This window comes from Rhinolophus sinicus, linkage group LG04 (genome assembly GCF_036562045.2).
Source record: "Rhinolophus sinicus isolate RSC01 linkage group LG04, ASM3656204v1, whole genome shotgun sequence".
NCBI classification, from domain to species: Eukaryota; Metazoa; Chordata; class Mammalia; order Chiroptera; family Rhinolophidae; genus Rhinolophus; species Rhinolophus sinicus.
Genome location: NC_133754.1, coordinates 177,456,966 through 177,472,442, shown reverse-complemented (window position 1 = coordinate 177,472,442; position 15,477 = coordinate 177,456,966). Strand labels below are relative to the sequence as shown.

Below are 15,477 nucleotides of genomic sequence, written 5' to 3'. Positions count from 1 at the left end.
CAAGATAACAGTGAGGTGGTCTGTGGTATCTCTCTCACATGTGGGTGAGCCCTGAGGGGTTCTGGGAAAGGAGATTATTCTGACATTTCAAAGATATATTATCTTAAATGAAAAGAACAAACAATAGATAAGCTCACTTAAGGTAAAGACTGACCTTTGTTAAAGAAGTTACGGGCCTAGGATGTGACTACTGGCCATAACCCGCTTTCTAGTTATGAACTTTTGTGTTCAGATCATTTGATGTGGTTACTTTTGGTCTCTGAGTTTGTAAGGCCTGCCATGCTGGCCTCTCCTGACCTTGTCAGGTTTCATATGCAGCCCCTTTTTCATCCACAGTCATCATATTTGATTTTGAAAATAATGAGCCATCAGTTGAGGTACTATCAGAGCTAGTCATAGTTTCCTTAAACAAACAAACAAACACACACACACAAACTCGTTTGTCATCCAGTTTGATGTGCTGAGCAATCTAAACAATGCATTCTCAAATGCAGTAATTCATAAAAATGGGAACCAATACACTTTAGTAGAACCTCACTCATTGAATATATACCGTGATACTACTAAGGAACCATTACAAGTGTGTTCACCAAAGACAATAATGGCACAGTTTATGCCTTAGCAAAGGCCCCACCGAGCTGATCGCTGTGGAACTCCTCATTCCTGGGGTGCTGTGAGGCCCTAAGGATTGATTCTCCCACCACTCTACTCCCCTGGACCCCTCAGGAAACTTCAGCCTCCCAAATACCAGCCAAGACGACACCTGGGCCGCCTGCAGCCTCTGTGCGTCCTTCAAGTATTCAGTCAGGCCTCTGTTCTTTTCTCCTTAGCACGAAACAGTTAAAATTATACATCAGGTCCATGCTCTGTGCCACTTTCATGGAACTGTAATTTGTTACAGTTCCAGTGTACTAAAATATTTAAGAAGCTAATCTCCTAATCTCTGAAATTGATGTTCAATGGCAAACGATCCCGTCAAAAGGAACTTTTGAATTTCCACTGGTAAAATAGATGGTCCTGAGCGCGAGGCTGGGAGTGAGACGACTGTTGTCCTCACAGGGTAAGTGAGGGCAGCCGGATGTGCCGACATCAACTCACCAGAAGTGAATCGCTGTCATACTGGCGCAGCAGCACAAACTCTGAAACAGATTTTTTGTCGTTGTGATGTTCCCTTGTAAACAATTCTAGTGGAGAACCCCAGGCGATGTGGAGAGCCCCGTTTGAGACACTCTGCGCTCACAGATCACTAAGTCTGTGAACAAGCAGGACCCGCACAAGGTGTTCAAGGATCAGCCCCTCACTTGGGGAGCTCAGGACTTGGGGGATTCTGGCAAGAGCCGCTCGAACCCGCCGGCCTGTCCCTGTCTACATCTGCGCTCTTCCTTCCCCAGGAAACAAATGGTAGCTCGGACCTCCCAGGCGCTCCACTTCCCCCGCGTGAGGCGGTGCGCCAGGGCGCTGAGGCCCCTCCCTGCAGTGCAGGGTGACAGACCCCCCTCCACCCTCTGACTCCCGGTCCCCTCCCCCACGCCCGCCACGTGCAGGCCGGAGATGGCAAAGAGGCCCAGCCACCGTCACCAGGGATTTTCTTTTCTTTCTTTTTCTTTTTTTTTTTTTTTTTTGCTGGTTTCAGGCTTTTTTCTACTTGAGTGAAATGAAACAAACACCCCTCGGCCTCCCGGCCACCACACGCACGCACCCGCACTCGCGCCGGGGCGCGGCCAGCCTCCTAGCTGTCCTTGTCCGGGGCGGGACCCGCTTTGCATAAACAGCCGCGGGCAGCGCGGAGCCGGGAGCGCGCCGCCTGCAGCTGAGCGCTCGCCGCTCACTCGCGCCCCTGCTCGCTGCGCTCTGCCCGCTACTCCCGTGGAGCGCCCGGCAGCCGGCCGGAGCGCAGGAGGCACACCCCGCGGGGCTCAGGCGGAGGCGGCGCGACCGCAGTTCCGACAGCCGAGGGCGCCGCGGAGGCCGGGAGCGGAGGCGAAGTCCAGCCCTGAGTGAGCCCAGCTTCTGCGGATCAGGTGGGTCCCGCGGGGCGCCGCCCGAGCCCTCCCCCCAGTTCAAACCGCGAGCCGGGCCGGGCCTAGGGGCTGCGGGCTGAAGCTGCAGGCGGAGAGGAGCGGGCCACCGCTCTGGCCCTGCCCGCTTTCTGCCCTATGTCCCTGCTTTTGTTCTCGTCTCTGCCTCCCAAATCGGAGACTCCATCCCTGTCCCCATCCTATCCCTGTCCCTGCCTCTGCCCAGCCTTCCAGACTCGGGTCTGAGGGGCTGCGGGCCGAGGTCTCCGCACCGGGTCCGCGGGGAGGAGGCGGGAGAGGGGAGGCTCGGGGGCTCGGTCAGGACCACCGAGGAAGTCTGGACGTAGAGAAGGACTCCGTTTGTGGGGCAAGATGGGAAGAGCATGCCTCTGGGAAGGGGGAGCCTGGGCGGGTAGAGTGAGGGGCGCACATGATCTCCTGAGCACGGGGGTACGGGAAGAGAGGTCAGAGAGTTCGCAGAGCGGAGGACCAAGCCAAAAACCCGGCATGCGGAAAGTTGAGGACTTTGTAACTTTGGCAGCAAAAGGGCCTGCTGCATTGGGGTGATAGGTGGTGAAAGGGTCCCCTCAACTCCTCAAATCACCTCGTTCCCACCCGAGAGGGACACCACCCCACGTTTGAAAATGGCAGAAAACAGCTAAACAGAATGATTGCACAAACTCTTGAAAGGCGTCCAAGAGAGTAAAATGAAAAAAAATGTCAGCGCGCGGGGAGAGAAAGTAGAGCGGCTTGAGATTCCCCAACCTTCCCGCTGGCCGGCGAGGACCAGGAGAACCGCTCGGAGAGTGTCAGCGCGGCTCTTCCCCCAGGAAGGAACCCTGACCCTGGCGGCTGCTTTTGTGGTTTCGCTTGTCTTTTGCCCTCCTCTGTCTCCTGAGCAGGCCTCGTTGCTTCCTTCATTCACCTGGAAATAGGTGTGTCTCAGGAGGCAGGAGATGCAGGGAGGGTGGGAGGGAGCCCTAGCCTTGCCTCCTATTTTAGGTGGGAGAAGCTTTCCCAGAGAGAGCCTCAGTTTCCAAAACTAGGAAAAAGGATACCGCTCTGAGTAAGGAAGGGTGGAGGGGCTCCTGTGTTTGGGTCTGGGGAGGAGGTAATAGGATATGGTTATTCTGTTTAGTCCTGTGCTTCTTCAGCTGTACTAAGCACTTTCTATCTTGTTTGGTGTTATCTCTGGGTGTTCTTTGCCTCCCCTACCAGATGGGGGGCAGGTGCAGGTCCCACTTATTGTTACAAGTAACAGGTGCTCAGTGACTGAATAAGGCAGAGCAGAAAGAGTGAAAGTGTCCCTCGGGTTTAACCTGGGCCAGGAGATTTCAAACTGCAGCTAGGATCCTGGCTGAAGGGACAACATGGTGGGGGAGGGAGCCTAGGGGACAGGGTCTGACCCCCCCTTCTTTCAGATGGTGACAAGGTACAGGGAGAATGGCTGAAAGGGAGACAGTATTAAGTGGGGGACTGGGCACTTACATAGGTGTATTCACAGTATAAATGTAATTTTACTGGAAATGAATGTGTTTTCTGCCCTGTGTTTTATTTTTAGTGTTTCTGTTACAGATACTTTAAAAATCTTTTATTTTTCTAATTTTAAAGTATAATTTATGTACAATAAAATCCACAAACCTTAAGTGTTTGGTTCAACAAGTTTTGACAGACGTTTACACCTGCGTAACCACCACCCAAAATAAAATATAAAATTTGCATCATCCTAGAAAGTTCCCATTTCCAAATCATTTCCTTCTGCCCTTCTAGGCAACCAGATTCTGATTTTATCACCATTGATGAATTCTGCCTGCTCTTGGACTTCACATAAAGGGAATCATGCTGTATGTCTCTTTGACGTCTGGCTCATTTCATTGGACATAGTGTTTTTAAAATTCATCTGTGTTGTGTGTACACGTAGCTGGTTCTGTTTATTGCTGAGTAGTATTCCATTGTACGGCTATACCACAATTGCGTACTTATTCTCTTGTTAGTGTACATTTGGGTTATTCTCAGTTCGGGCTGTCATTATAGAATTATTTGTGGACATTTGTTTTCACCTAGGAATGAAATTGTTGGGTCACAGGGTGTATACCATTTTATATTCCCACCTCAGTGTATGAGACTTGTGATGATTCCACATCCTTGACAAGATTTGCTGTTGCCAGTCTTTGCTTTTAGCCATTTTAGTGCCTGGGTATTAAGTAGTATATTATACCTTCTGTTTTATGATGGAATTTTAAGAGTTGTTGGAGAAGATAACACAAGCAGCGGGCAGAATATGAACAAAGATGGCGGTACGGAGGCCACTAAGAACCATGACCTGGGAAGGAAGGAACCAAATGGTGGTTGAAATTGTGACCTTGGGAATAGGGATTTCTGGCTCAGGAGAGCTATCTTACGTATTGTCTGAGATTTAAAGACCTGGTACTTGTACTCTGTAAAGTAGGCAAGTTCATCCAGGCTCATGGCTTTAAAGGGTACCTATGTAAAAATCATCTTTATCTCCTGTTCAGATCTGTGTTTTGGGTCCCAAACTAATATGTTTACCTCCCTACAGGCATCTCTTCTTGGATGTCTCAAAGGCACTACCAACTCAAGTCTGGAACAGAATTCATTATCTCATGTTGGCTCTCTGTCATGGGTCACTGGATAAATGATGGTACCGCTAGCTAAGAGAATATGTAAAGAAGAATGTTCAGGGCGGAGAAGATAATGAATTTAGTTCCATGCAAAATGGTATGGAGCAGTTTAGGAAAATAAGGTCTGAGATATACAGAGAGCCGTTTTGGTGGAATGGAGGGCAGAGAAGCTAGATTGCTGGTCGGTGACAGAAAAAAGGAGAGATGGTGAGAGTAGTTAACTTTTTCAAGAAGTTTGTTTGAGAATATCAGGAGAAAGAATGAGCTGTAGTTGTAGGAAGAGAGAAGGAAGGAAAGAATTTTAGGATGGAGAAGACAAGTGAGATACAGGCTTAGGGAAAAGATACAGTGCAGGAGAGGAAATGGATGGCTGATGGAGCAAGGTGCTAGAGGAACAGGAGGGAACAGGGAGGGTTGACTTTGAAAGAAGGATGGATGTCTCCACCTCTGAGACTGGATGTGAGTGAAAGAAGATGAGAAAGTTCATCAACTACGAAATTCTTTGTATGCACAACTCCTAATCATAATGTGTAAAATTCTTCAGCATCTGCTCCCTTTTTATTTCATATAGTGTGTATCAGTTGGCTTCTGGTGCAGCTATGCTGTATAACAAACAACCCCCACCCCCAGTCTTAACTGATGACCACAAAGGTTTATTCATTATTCATTACATGACAGCTACAGGGCAATTGCAGCTGCTCAACTTTTGTGGCTCTGTTCCAGGTGCCAGCCAGACAGAAGATCTGCTCCATTCTGGTCATGCCTTCTCATTCTAGTACCCGGTCTGAAGGAGCTGCTTCTATCTGATACATGTTATTTTTGTGGGGAGCTGCTTCTATCTGAAACACGTTATTTTTGTGGTGAGAGCTGGAGGAAGAGATATGATGTGTTGCCTCTTTAAGCTTTTATTTTAAATTGGCACATCGTTACTTTTACCCACATTCCACTGGTCAAAGCCAGTCATTTGACCAAATCCAAAATCAATGGGGCAGAAATGTATACTCTTCTTATTGATAAGGAATAAGACTTGGGAACAATAATCCAATTAACCACATATATTTGTTAATAACTTCCTGATAAGGTCCCCACTTATTTCTCCAAACTAATCCCCATAACACAGCCTAGTCTTTGGTACAATTGTTCTCCTTTCCTCAAGCGTGGCAGTGCCCTTTCAAATTTCTATATCTTTGCACATATGGTCCCTCTGTCTGGGAGTCAGTCCCCCGCCCCCATCAAATTTATGACCTAGTTCAGTCAGTCCTACCTCTTTGCCAACTCTCCAAATAGCCCTTTCACTTCCATTCCCACTGCCCCTGCTTAGTTGAGATACACTCCTCTCCAGCCTGGACCCCTGCTCTATTCCCTCCCTATTCTCTGCTTCAGTCTTGTGTCCTCCCATACATCTTGTCACTACAGCCTAAGTCTTCTTTCCAGACACCAAACTGTGTTTTTCAGTCTTTCCAAAGCTCCCCTCTGACCTCAGGATAAAGCATATATTCCTTTAGGTGACACCCAAAGTCTTGGCGTGAACTGCTCCCTGAACTTCTCATCACCCTGCTCACCATATCCTTAGAATTTCTGCTCCATCCTCTGGGAACTACTGCAATTCAGGAAACCCTCTCCTGGTTTTATGCCTCTGGGCTTTCCCCTATGCTTGGAAGGCCCTCCCCACCTCCTCCCCAAAACTACCTATAGACTCCTACTCAACCTTCAAGACCCAGATTGGCTTTGTGAAGCCAATCTCTTCATCGTGCCTCCCATGAACTAGGCACTTCCTGCCTCCCCCAGCTCCTGGGGCATCCTGCAGTACCCGGCCCCTGTTAAATTTTGTTGCATGTCATCACTTCTTCTGTCCTCGATTGTGAGCTGCTGGAGCCAGAGGTCACTGCTCAGGACCATAGCGCTCTCTACTTGACGCACTCTGGTGGGTAAGTGTGGCCTCTGGAGGCCACACTGCCTGAGTTTGCATCCTTAACGGCCTTCAGACCTGGGACAAATCACCTCACCTTTAGCCTAGGCTGAGAGGAATGCTGACAGGAGATTTACCTTCCCTCTTGAGAGCGGGAGGCCAGGTGGGTTAGTTTGGAAAGTCAGAGAGTGATATAGATTTGATCCATGGACTGAAAGCAAAGGGGTCATCATTTAGTATACTTAATCCAGAATTATTTCTAAAAGTCTTTCCGTTCTGAAAAGAGGAAATCGAAATATGTCATCTAAATCTCTAGCCACAGAGCTGATCTGTTCAGCTTTTCCAGACCCTGGGTTTGGCTGCATGCCATCCAGACCCGGCTGTGGGACTTGCCCAGTCTCGGCTCCTTTGGTCATTATGCCAATTTTCTGTTGCCAGATAGCTTCATAGAGGAGAGGTGGTGATGGCAGCAGGGTAAGCATCTGAGGCTTGGTGCTCACGCTTTTGAGCACCCAGGAAACCCCATGCAAGCATTCACAGGGAAGTTGGGTGGTGGGTATGTGCTTCCTGTGGCACCTCTCTGAAACCACGTGTCCTTGGCAGATGTGAATGGCAGGGAAAAGCAAGGAGCTGCCACTGGGGCCAGGTCTTGACTGCGAGATGGAGTGATCTGAGATGGAGGAGGAGAGCCCCGAGAGAACACGTCTGGGACGTCAGAGGAAGAAGAGAGTGTTTCTAGGAGGATGTGGTCAGAGAGTTGAATGGTGAGGATAGGTTGGTTAGACAGACCAGCTGGCTATAGGTTCACAGCAAGACCCTGAGAGAGACAAAAAAATAATTATAGAATTATTGTTATTATGAGTGTTCTCTACATGAGCCAACAGTTTGAAAAGTGAGGTCATAGATCCATCTCGCTTGAGCCTCACAAGAGCCCTGTGAGGTCTACAAACTAGGAATTATCCCCCATTTTACATGTGGGGAAACTGAGGCTTAGAGTTTTAATTTGGCCAATGAGAGCCCCGTTTTGATGCCAAACGTCATGTGGCTTGGAGACTTGGGCAGGGTGCGGGGGAGTGGAGGTGGAGGGGGGCTGGGGGCAGCTGCCGAGAAGTTGCTGGGGCCCAGATCCATGCCCTGCCCAGGAGAGGACCCCCCTGCATGGTACTGTTCAGACAGAAGTCAGCCAGAGGGAGTGAAAAGCAGCAGCTGGAAGAGAAGAGGCTGCGGAGAGAAAGGGCAGGTCTTGTGATTAGTTCTTGATAAAAGTGTTTGATTCCATCCTGGTCGGGAGCCTTGCTTTAAATGCCCTGGACTTGGCCCGTGTCGGGGTGGAACACTGAAAAGAGCTCCGGGCTGAAAGTGAGCTGGTTTTGTCCCACCGGTGCTGGTGCTGCCAGCGGTGGGACCTGTTGGAGCCTCAGTTTCCCCGTCAGCCAAATGGCATTAGGCCGTGATCTAGCAAACTGCTCGCTGAGCAATGCCTGCCATTAAACAAGTCCAATCCCATAGGAAATGAACATTCAAACTACAAACCTACAAGGGAGAAGCCGCTGTTGTGCCCAGAGGCTTCCCCCACGTGTTTGGCCCCTACTTGCCAGTTCGGGCACTAGGAACTGTGGTTCTCAAAGAGGCACCTGTTCCAGAGACTCTTGTATGAATCAGATATTCATTCAACATTTACTGAGCCATCATGAATTCACTCAGTCACTTATTAACACGTCCAAAGTTTACTGAGCACCTGCTATATGCTGTGCTAGATACCTGAGATACAGCGATGCACAGAGACACAATCCATGCCCACGTGGAAGCTAGGATTCAGCTTGGGAGACAATCATTAAACAACCAATTATACAGCGAGAGCCGGGAAGGACTGTGGGCCTGAGGTGGTCATGGAGGGCTTTCCTGAGGCAGTGACCTTTATACTGACCCCTATAGGAGTTAGAGGATGAAGAGGAAACTTCAGGCAGAAAGAAGAGGCTGTGAAAACCTAGCATTCAGACATTCCAGTCTGTTCCAGAATCCAGACGGCCCTGGTGGCTGGAGAGACGCAGAGGAGCAGAGGAGGGAACAGACCTAGGGCAATGGGCCAGCTGCCCAGAGGGGTGACATTGGGGTTGGCAGTGTCTGTGTGCAGAAGCACAGCTGCCCTCTTCCCTCCTCCCTCAGGGAAACCATGAGTCCTTAAGTGGCTGGGCAGATGTTCCTGAGAGGACTTGTCTGGCACCTGTGGGGAAAGCCAGGACACCTTTCAAAATCAGGGGCAGGGTTTGCTTTAAGGGGGATATGCTCCTTGAGAGGAGGGACTGACGGTCTGGGTTTGCTCTTGGTTAACTAAATCTGTGGTTGTCTACAGACTGTATTTTGTATAGCAAATTCTATTTTTGCACATTAGCCAGAGCTTTGCAAAGGGAAGGAGAATTAATATTCCTGTGTACAAATTTAAATGAGGGCTTAGAAAGTCATTCCCTGGCAGGAAAATGCTCAGTAAACATTTGGGGTTAGTATATTGAGTAACACATGAGAAGCTGTGAAAATAGAGAAGTCATGGTTCGTTTATTTGTTTGTTTCTTTTCGACAAATCCTACTGTAAGTACCCTGAAGAGATAAAAATTTAAAGGAACCCCACAGAGAATATCCCCCCTTTTTTTTTTTTAAGATTTTGTTGAGAAAGGGGAACAGGACTTTATTGGGGGACAGTGTGTACTTCCAGGACTTTTCCCAAGTCAAGTTGCTGTCCTCTCAATCTTAGTTGTGGAGGGTGCAGCTCAGCTCCAGGTCCAGTTGTTAGTTGCAGGGTGCACAGCCCACCATCCCTTGTGGGAGTTGAACCAGCAACCTTGTGGTTGACAGCCCGCGCTCCAACCAACTGAGCCATCTGGCCACCCAGGAGCTGAGCAGCAGCTTATTGATTTCATTCTAGTTGCAGAGCGTGCAGCTCGCTGTCCCATGTGGGAATCGAACCGGCAGCCCCATTGCCCAGAGCTCGCACTCTAACCAACTGAGCCAACCATGTGCCCCCGAGAATATCTTTATAAATGTATATGGTCACTTCTGAAGTCCTCTGTGTTTTCATACGTTGGGTTTCTGGTCAGAAATCATGGTTGCGAGCAACAGATGGAGATTCTAGTTCACTGAGGCAGAAAGAGCATGCATTGGAAGGCTTTTTTGTTGCTCACCGTATGCCTGCGATGGCTGGAAAACCAAGCTGGCCAGAACCAGTAGAGGTTGGGCAATAGACCACACAATCAGGGATTTGCACAGGAGCTAATTCTAGATCTTGCCGCTTGCCACTACAGCTACTGTAACATTTCACCAGCATCCAAACCTTCGTGCCACCTCTTTAAGATGTAAAGCCTCTAACTGGCTGGGTGGGGGTCACGCCTGCATTCCAGGTGCACCTGGTTTGCCCTGGTCTGGTGGTGGGAGAGGGCTCTTGCCACCAAGCTCACAGTCACAAAGTCTACCCAAGCCACCAGAGATGGGGGATCCTGTAGTGCCACAGAATCCTACAGAGTGCCACAGGTCTGAGAGTCACAGGGCCACAGCTGCAGGAGGGAAAAGTCTTCTGAGGACCTTACAGAGGGGCAGGCTTGGTCAAGTTATTGAACCTCTGTACCTCAACATTCTCATGTGTAAAATGAGTTGGTGTAGATTTTAGTCTACACCAACTGTCTAGTGCCTGACATGTGGTGCTATTAAGCGGCAGCTACTATTATTAGTAGTAGTAGAAGTAATAGCAACTTCACTCAGCTGCTGTCAGAACAGTTATGCCCTCAAAGGAAGGAAACCCAACATGTGAAAATCTAGAGGAATTCAGAAGTGACCATACACATTTATAAAAAGATTCTCTGTAGGGTTCCTTTAAATTTTTACCTCCTTGAGGTACTTACAGTAGGATGTCATTTGTCACAAATAAACAAATGAATGAATCACCATCTTACAGACCCTTGATAGTGTGAAAGAGAGCAGTTCTTTTGCAGGAACAGACATATCTGTTTAGAGATCTCAGGCTTGCTTCCCCTTGTGGGGAAGCACTAAAAAAGGAAGAAGAAAGTTCACGACCACGTGACTGGAGACTCCAGCCCCACACAAGTCCTCAGGATAGCTGGGCTGCACCACCACACCCTATTGCGGGAAGAGCACAGACTCCCATAAACACAGAAGGGCTGGATTAGAGCTGGAGGCCGTGGTGTGCTGGTAAAATTTTCACTACCGGCTCTTTGAAAAGTGGAAGCTCTGATGTGTGGTAGTTGCCACTTTCCGTCATATAACTATTTCCACCATAACCAGTTTCGAGTCACCACTTGAGGAACTGGGAGCATACAGTTAGTCATTTTCCACTCTGTCTAGATACAATAGATTTCAGTAACCTCAAGCATACACCACGTAGTAAAACAAATACAAAGCGATGAGTTTTGATGATTACCGTTGTTCTTAATATAATTCATTTAGTTGTAAGTGTATATAATTTAATTTTTAATAATGGCTGTGTTTAACAACTTGCTTGCCAAATTCCTGAGAATTTAACAATCGGCTTTTGCAAGCCAGCATGAGCCAACTCCAGCATACTACTGGCTTGGGAGGTCCTTGGGGACCCCAGAGAGATGCCAGCACAAATAGGCCATCCACAAAGAGCCATCCTCCACCCCACCCCAGTCTACTCTTAGCATGTCAACGTCTTTTATTTGCTCTATAACCCTTCTCACCACCTAAAATTATTTCCTTAATTAATTATTTAATTGTAGGTATTAATTTTATTTATTTACCAACTAAAATGCGAGCTCTGTGAGAGTACTTCCCTGTTTGGTTTACCACCACGTCCTCAGTGCTTAGAACACTCCATGCACACACCGTGTTTCCCCTAAAATAAGACCTAGCCGGACCATCAGCTCTAATGCGTCTTTTGGAGAAAAATTAATATAAGACCCAATCTTATTTTAATATAAGACCAGGTATATAATAATATAATAATATAACATATTATATAATACCAGGTCTTATATTAATTTTCGCTCCAAAAGACGCATTAGAGCTGATGGTCCAGCTAGGTCTTATTTTCGGGGAAACACGGTAGTAGTAAGCCCTCCGTAACCATGGATTGATCGAATGAATGTAGGTAGAGCAAGGAGCCTTCAAGAGTTCAAGTCCTGCCTCTGTGATAAGGTGCACTTTTTTCTGAATCTCTTTCTTCATCTGCAAAATAAAAGGGTTTGAACAGAGACCAACCAAAGTTCTCCTCAGTTAGAAGAACTCTCTATACCTGATAAAGACCACCCTTCCACACAATGTGGCCAAACGGATTCCCACCGGAGCATCTTTGAAGGTCCGAGCGAGTGCACTGGTTCTTAGGTTTTATATTTTTTCTCTGTGGACAGCTTTGTAACACTGAATGCAGAATGACTTCCCTGAGCGTCCAAGCCTGGTCCCTGCCTGACAGCCAGGCCTTCCCTGCCTATTCAGTGGCAGAAAACATTGTGAGGTCTGATGTATCTGCTGCTGGCTGACATACTCTAGGGTCAAGAAGGGAGGTCTGCGTGGGGGAGTCATTTCAGTAAGATTGGGGCTCACAACTCTACCTTGAACACAGAGCCCACCAGAGCCAAATGGAGTTGGCACTTGAGGGCAGAACAGTGCTTCTTAGGACAGTGTGGTAGACCAGTCCTTCCTTGATTTCTAATCTTCTGTGGACTCATACTTTGGTCAAACACAACAAAAATAAATCACTACCAGTTTCTGTGCCTCCTCATGGAGGAGCAAACAATAGCATCTGTCTCTGTAGACACCACCCTCACTGACGTCACGAGGGCTCCTTTCATTCTCACAGCAGCTGGCCTGGCTGAGCAGGTATTTGAGTCCTCTCCCTTTGCAATCAGAGTGGAGGACTCAGTGAGGTGCGGAGGGAGGCTGTGCCACCCACACCGCCATTAAAATGGCCCACACTCCTACCAGAATCATCTGTTGGGGTCTGAGGTGACTGAGTCCAGCTTCCTTTTTACCCGCACAGTTCAGGGCAGAGGTAGGAACAGAGATAAACCTAGGCTGGGCCTCTTCTGTGTCTCATTGCTCTCCTTTCCAAAAGATCCCATCCAAGGCAAGCTGGGGATGGGCCAGAACCCTCTAGTACTGAACCTGGGTACAGCTGGAGGCCTTCTGGGGCCCGGAAACCTGGGGCAGCATCATAGCATTTTCTGCCTTTCCCTCTACAGTTTGCATTTCCTGCCATACTTGGCTCAAACAGGTTCAGATTTGTTTTCTCTGAGGGGTGGCACTTGGGCAGGGCCAGCAGAGCTCTCTGGGCTCTACTTGACCTTCTACAGGTAGGCAAACTGGAAAGGGACGTGATGCGGAAACCAGAGTAATCGTTTTGTTGTTTTTTTTAACTGAGAAATAGGTATATATTATATTTAAATACATGCAGGATATTATATCTAATCATATATATTTCACATCTCTTACATACATATCTATATTATAGATCTCGGGAAAAGAGCTGGCAAATGCTGAGACTTATTGAGCTTCATGCAAACATAGACCAGAACAACAGGAGAATCTTTTAGAAACCAAGAGATGTATCAATAGAAAAAAAATATTTAGTGAGAAACCAGAGTAATATTAATAACAGCTCACATGGGGCAGCTTACTGGGCATTCACTCGCTCCAGATGCGTTTCTGGGAGCTTTCCAGGAGCCCTACCTGTTCATTATTCAGAAACTCCAGTCTTACAAATGAGGAAACCAAGGCACTAAAAGATGAAGAAATCTCCCAGGACTTCATGGTCAAGGAGAAATTTGGGACTCAGACGTGGGCAAGGAGATGGTGCTTTCAGAAAGAAAACATCAGAGCGAGGAGAAAGCTGGCAGAGCCTCAAATTTAGCTCCCTTACTCAAGGGCTGGGGAAACCCAGGCCCAGGGAGGGATGGTGGCTTCCATAAGGTCACCCGAGGCTTGGCTGGAGCTCAGGAGTCCTGCCCTCCACCTTTGGCTTGGCTCTGTATTGGGGTCGTACCACCTTTGGTCAAGCTTCAGTGTTTGTTTGTTTTTTTTAAATTTTATTGGGCAAGGGGAACAGGACTTTATTGGGGAACAGTGTGTACTTCTAGGACTTTTTTCCAAGTCAAGTTGTTGTCGTTTCAATCTTAGTTATGGAGGGTGCCGTTCAGCTTCAAGTTGTTGTCCTTTCAGTCTTAGTTGTGGAGGGCACAGCTCAGCTCCAGGTCCAGTTGCTGTTGCTAGTTGCGGGAGGGCGCAGCCCACCATCCCTTGCGGGAGTTGAACCGGCAACCCTGTGGTTGAGAGGACGCACTCCAACCAACTGAGCCATCCAGGAGCTCAGCAGCAGCTCAGCTCAAGGTGCTGTGTTCAATCTTAGGCAGAGGGCGCTGCCCACCATCCGTTGTGGGACTCGAGGAATTGAACTGGCAACCTTGTGGTTGAGAGCCACTGGCCCATGTGTGAATCGAACCAGCAGCCTTTGGAGTTAGGAGCACGGAGCTCCAACCGCCTGAGCCACCGGGCCGGCCCCCAAGCTTCAGTGTTAACAGTCACAAGGTAACATCCCCGACACTGCCAATATGCTGGTTCTGCGCGGTGGGGCCCTCTGTGAATACAGCAGGATGGAGGTTGCATGGGAGGCCCAGCCTGTACGAACAGTGTCCTCCTGTCACGTTTGAGAAAGGTCTTGGGCATGGAGTCCCGGCATTAGTGGCCAAGTTCAGAAACTCTTTGTTCTCCCATCAGCCCGCCCATGCTTCAGAGAAACTGGCTGTTACATTTCCTGTTTGTGTGCCTGGACTGAGTGAGGGAGACCTGGTGGTGAAGGGCAACGGGAGGACAGAGGCCTTCTTACAGGAATTACAATGGCTGGAGGTGGAAAGAACCTAGAAGATTGTGCTTAAGTGTTTCGTTTTGTTGGTAGGGAAACTGAGGCCCCGAGCATGTCAGAACCTGTCTGCTCACATAGCGTGCTGGAATCATAGTGGTTTTGGTTTTGATTTGGGTTGTTTACTTTGTTTTACTAATTTGTTTATTGAGATGATAAAATCATAGACTGAGCTGGCAGAAATCTAATTAGGTGCTCCAGCCTGCCTCCCCATGTTGCCTAGACAAGAACCTGAGAACTGGGTGGAGGTGGGTGGTGATGGGAGTGTACTTTCTGAAGACCAGAGAGCTGGCCTCTGGCAGAGCCCTGAAGAGAACTCATTTATCCAATCAACGTACAACAAATGCCATGGATTGTATTAATCAAAGAATCATACATATGTGTCCAGATAAGGAAAAGAAGAGGGTGCGAACAAGGAGAACGTGGGGAAGATTCCCTTAGGAAGTGACCCTGAGACTGAAATCTGAAGAACAAGGAGGCCGGTGTGGGTGTGGGGGTTGGGAAGATGTCCCAGGCAGAGGAAAGAGCATGTGCAAAGGTCTTGAGGCAGGAAGTGCCTCATTTTATAGATGAGAAAACCAAAGAGATTGGAAACCTAACTAGTGCCTCAAAGAATCTTTCTTCTCTCCAACCCCTTCCTTTAGAACATTTTTAAAGAAAAGAGACTAGAGATAAACAACTACCTAAACTAAGGAGTTAGTGGCAGAGCTGGAATTACTGGAATATCATCCCACCCCAGGCCAAGGAAATTTTAGAAAACCTTAAAATTGGCTGTTTCCTAACTATGACTTTGAATATGATAACTAGCCTCTTTGAGCCTCTGTTTCTTCATCTGTGAAGTGGAGCCCACCTTCCTGCTCTTAGATTTCGTACAGACTTCCTGTGCTTGCCAATCAATGTGGGAGCTGGAGCTCCGGCGATGGGATGCTGGGCTCCCTCCAGTCCTCCAGGGCCGTCCCTGAGCCCCAGGTCTGACAGATCCTCTCTCCACCCCCCTGTTTTACTATAATCCAAACTACACTTGGTACT

General features: G+C 48.2%; 1 protein-coding gene across 3 annotated transcripts in view; it reads left to right on the top strand.

The window, feature by feature from the left end:
• The first annotated feature begins 1,778 nt into the window (after positions 1-1,778).
• Positions 1,779-15,477, top strand: part of GGTA1 (glycoprotein alpha-galactosyltransferase 1 (inactive)) — a 57,345-nt gene continuing 43,646 nt past the window's right edge. The window contains exon 1 of one of the 3 annotated variants that reach the window (XM_019731229.2): positions 1,779-2,021. The gene's annotated coding sequence lies outside the window, so the exon portion shown is untranslated. Of the gene's footprint in view, positions 2,022-13,951; positions 14,118-15,477 lie in introns of those variants that run through there. The other 2 variants (XM_019731230.2, XM_019731228.2) reach the window with 2 other exon arrangements.